Source organism: Mesocricetus auratus, unplaced genomic scaffold, assembly GCF_017639785.1.
Source record: "Mesocricetus auratus isolate SY011 unplaced genomic scaffold, BCM_Maur_2.0 Super-Scaffold_15014, whole genome shotgun sequence".
Classification (NCBI taxonomy): Eukaryota; Metazoa; Chordata; class Mammalia; order Rodentia; family Cricetidae; genus Mesocricetus; species Mesocricetus auratus.
The window spans coordinates 45,176,679-45,181,817 of NW_024429186.1; positions in this window are offsets into that span (position 1 = coordinate 45,176,679).

A 5,139-nucleotide genomic window follows, 5' to 3' on the forward strand; every position below is an offset into this window, starting at 1 on the left:
TTGAGAGCATTTGAATATGGTAACTGTCACACAGTAAATATATAATAAATGCTATTTTAAAGTATATTTTGTATCTTTTCGTAATGACCAGATTAACATAAACTTTAGAGTTTGACAATAGCAAGGGTTAACACGAATGTGCAGCCAACAGAACCTTCCTAACTGCGGGGAAAGTATGGCAGGTGAAAGACCCACATAATCTTGAGAAAATAATATATGCGATAGAAAAAGCAATAGTGTCATTCCACTTATGTAGAGCAGGAAAAAAATAAATAATTTTAAAAAGTTTTTATTTATTATGTATACAGTGTTCTAAAAGGCACCAGATCTCATTACAGATAGTTGTGAGCCACCATGTGGTTGCTGGGAATTGAACTCAGGAACTCTGGAAGAACAGCCAGTGCTCCCAACCTCTGAGCCACCTCTCCAGCCCCATAAATAAAAATATTTTATGTGTATATGTTACCAAGTTTATGCAAAGGAAAATAACACAAAATTCAGAATAGCCCATTCTGAGAGAAAGTAATGGAGGTCAGAAGGGACACTTAGGACTTCCAAAGGTGTTATTAATGATGGTTTGAGTGACAATGCAAGTAGTTGGAGTCACAACGGTGAGAATGACATTATTTCTTGAATGGGGATTGTTAACCTTTTCCTATAAAGGGCATGAGGATAAATATTTCAGGTTTTGTGGCTGGCTTAGAGTGTTTCCTATTGCTATGATAAGACACCCTGACTAAGGCACTTATAAAGGAAAGCATGCATTTAGGGCTAGCGGTTTCAGGGTTAGTCCATGACCACCAAGGTCATGGGCAGGGCAGGACAGCAGGCATGAAACTGATCAGTAGCTGAGAACTTACATCCTGATCCACAAGCAGGAAGCAGAGAGATCTATCTGGAAATGACAGGGGCTTTTGAAACCTCAAAGCCCACCCCCAGTGACCCACTTCCTCCAACAAGGCCACACCTCCTAATCCTTCCCAAGCAGTTCCACCAACCGGGGATCAAGATTTCAAATTTATGAATGAGCCTCTGGAGGCCATTCTTACTCAAACCACTACAGTGAACCACAATCTCTCTCATATTATTTTCTCTAGGTTTTCTTTCACAATCCTTTAAAAATATAATAACTAGGTCATAAAATGACTTAAAAGATAAAAAAAAAATCATTGACAAGTCTAATGACCTCTGAATCCAGTATGTGACCCACAGGTAGTAAAAGAAAAATACCAAATACTGAAAGTTGTCCTCTGACTGCCACATGTGTGCCATAGCACAGGCACGTGTGTGTATACACGCACATATGCACAAAAATAAGTAAGCAAATGCTAAAAAGAAAAAGTTCAGGCTGGAGGGATGGCTCAGAAGTAAAGAGCACTGGCTGCTCTTCCAGAGGTCCTGAGTTCAATTCCCAGCACCTACATGGCAGCTTACAGCTGTAGTTTCTGCAACTGTAGTTTCATGGGATCCAATACCTTCTTTTGGTGTGCAGTTGCATATGCAGACAAAACACTTGTATACATAAGGTACATAAATACATGAATATGAAAGTTTAAAAATATGTTAAAATCTTCTTACTTCATGGATTTTTTTTACAAAAAAGCCTGACAAAACTTAGTTTTAGGCCAAACCTTTAAGAACCCTGATTTTAACTGTTTATCTATGTTAAACTGTCTTTAAGATCCATGATTGACTTCTCTACACAACATACACACACACACACACACACACACACACACACACACACACACACGCACGCACGCACGCACGCACACACGCACACCCCAATAAAAAGAAAAATGAAGCAGGAAGTTTTCAGATAAAGTAAACGTCTTCTTAAACCGTATCAGAAGTCCATCCAACAAGCCTTTACATCTTGGCAGCTCCTCTTGGATCCATTTCACTATAAGAAAAGAAATTCTATTTTCCTGTTTCTAAAGCAAAAGGAAGGCAATGAAATGCTCTGAAACTCTTGGGCACTCTAGACCAGGAACAAATTATAAATGTCAAAGTCAATACTGTAGTCATAGATAAGACTGGGTCTTGGTCAGCAGAGGCCACATCCAAAAATCACAGGTCAATTTCTAGGTTAGCAAAATGGTAACAATAATGACCACTGAATAAAACCATGTCATGAGTGTCTGTTCCTAAGTGAGAACCCTACCATGTGCCAAGCGCTGGTATCATAGAAGTAATCACATCTTATCATTCACAACAACCTTGTGCGGTAGATACTATATTTACCCAATTTTATTGTGGTAAAAGCTGAGGCATTTATTCAAGTTCCCATAACTGGGAAGTGATGGAACCAGCATTCACACCTGGGCGTTGGATCTAGAACTTATCCTCCTATCATATGGCTGTCCTAATTGTTTAGTACATTTGTCCTCTACCAGGAATGAAGTGGTATTTTTATCCTCTTTCTACAGATGAAGAACTTGGCTACGCCATTGTCCCTACCCTAGAAGCTTAGCTGGCAGATTAGGGACTGCTGTTACTTGTGCTGGTGATGTCCTTCTTTGCCTTGTTTAGGGAGCATTTTGCAAATCACTGTTTGTTGGTGGTAGGAAAAGAGCTTCTAAATAAAATCAGGTCCACCTTCCACCCAGCTCATCAGACCATGTGGAAACAACTATATCCTACCTTCAGGGAAGCACCAGGCATAACCTTGAGAAAAATCAACAGGTCCTAGAAGCCATTTCTAAGATAGGGAGAAAATCTTGATCATTATAAAATGGAAACTCATTCAAGCAAAAGCCAGAATGTGGCATGGTTATTTCTATTTACTAAGCCATCATTTTAAACCACCTACTGTGTGGCACAACCCTTTCCAGATGCTAAAACACAGGCTCACACCCTACACACCTCCTTCAAGGGCTGGGGTGTCTCCCCTGGCCCCCAGAAAAATGGTTCGATGAAAAGATCCATGTGTTTAGGCAGAGGCAGGGGAGTAGCAGAGACAGACACAGAAGAGGGAGCACACTGCCAGACACAGGGACATCCCCTGTCCTGCAGCTATGGCAAAAAGCAGAACCATACCCATCCATGATTGTCTTCAGGATGGGGAATCCTCCTTTAAGCAAGGCTTTACAATTGTCTTTCTCCTGAGCATGGGTGGGGGTGTGGTTCAAAGAAAGTACTTTCGGGGAAAACTCCCCCAAATACAAATCTCCATTCAGAAACTTCAGAAGTTTCTCTTTGGTGTTAGAAAAATGGCTCAGTTGGTAAAGTGCTTGCCTTGGGCATGGCGATTCATAATTGTAATCCCATCATTGGGAAGGTGGAGACAGGCAGAGCCCTGGGACTTGTTGACCAATCAGCCTATCCTACTTGGTGAGCTCCAGGCCAGAAGAGATCTTGTCTCAGAGCACAAGGAAGATTGCACCTCTGGTCTCCATGCGCGCGCACGCGCGCGCGCGCGCACGCACACACACACACACACACACACCTGTATATACACAAACATACCCATACACACAGAGACACAGAGACATATGAGCTCATGTCACATAAGAATACGTATCTCCTTTAAGTCATGATTCCTTTTCTCCAGCCTGAACAAATTCTCCAAACTAGATTGATGAAGCAGACCTTCACTGTCATTCTTGGTTTTACTATATGGATGGTGTAGAGGGAAGGAAGGGAGAAAGGCCACGCACAAGAGCATCACCAGGGAGATTATGCAAAGACTTTGGTCAATAGTTTCTTCCACTACCAAGAGTTTCTATACTGAGGAAATCTGTTTCTATCTTGTAAAACTTTTGGAGACATCAGTCCTTAAGAAAGACTTAGGGAGCCGGGTAGTGGTGATGGTGCATTCCTTTAATCACATCACTTGAGAAGCAGTTTTGAAGCTAGCCTGGTCTGCAAGAGTTCCAGGACAGCCAAGCCTAGCTACACAGAGAAACCCTGTTGGGATTGGGGGGTAACGTGGGGAAAGGAGCAGAAGAATCAGGCAACAACCAGAAGGAGGAGGAAGCAATATCAAAAGGGTCCAAAGCTGCTGGCTTGTGAGTCCCAGTGAATTTGCATACTCTTGCTCTTCTTGGCACCAGCTAGCTATGAGCTCCTCCTATCCTAAGCTGCCCTTCTCAGTTAATGCACTCAGTTTGGCATACCCCAAGAAAGCTTTTAAAGTAACAAGAGTCTATTATTCTTCGGGTGCATAGCCCAGATTGGCCTCCACAAAGGCAGCACCAACTTTAAAACAAAGCCCCACTTCAAAACAAGCCTCATGGTCAAATCCCACCCAGGCCAGTCCACACGTTCAGCCTTAGACCTCTGAATCAAGCCACCCATGAGATGAGTCTCTGCTTAGGACAGGTTCTAGTCTCTCAGCAGTGGTTATGCAAATCTAAGTAGATGTCGGGATCACTTAAAGAGCTTGGAATGCAGCATCTCCAACCTCAGCCTAGTAAGTGAGATATCTAAGGTTGACAGCAATTTCTTTCATCCAGTTTGGATCTAACAACTCAGGGGATCTAAAATGAACTCATCCTCAGGATGGAATGGGCAATAAGGCTTTGTTGCATTTGAACTAAAGGAGGGCAAGAATGCTTAAGAATGGGAATTCAGATACAGCAATGGGATCCACTGAGCTTGTTTCCACGAGAATATAAAAATAGCATGTCTATATCAAACATTCCATTTCTTAAGTATTCTGCCCCATTGTTGTATTATAAGGCCGCAAGTCCGAGCCTTGGATGTAGAGTATGTTCATCAGGGTTACAGGTGGCCTCTATATAGTCCCATCTGTGTGTTTTTCAGACACAGTAAGGCCGCAACTAAAACAAAGAAGAGCAAAGGAAGGCCAAAAACCAGTGGTACTTCAAACTTGACTTCTTCCTTTCAAAAAATGAATAACCTACTCATGAATTAGTCACTGAAGTTTGAAAACTAGTGCAGATTAAGTCTTCAGCGCTAGTACGATGGGTCACTAGGAAACACTCTGCAAGACGTCAGATGAATAGAACCAATGGGCGAGAGATGCTAAGAACATCAATACACAGTTGTGGGGTTGGGAGTAGCGAAGGCAGAATGTAGCGCCTGCCAAGATCTCCATGTGGGCTCCAGCACAATGTCATGGCAGGTGGCAGAGCTCCTTACCCACCAATTCCAACCTGAATACTGCTCATTAAA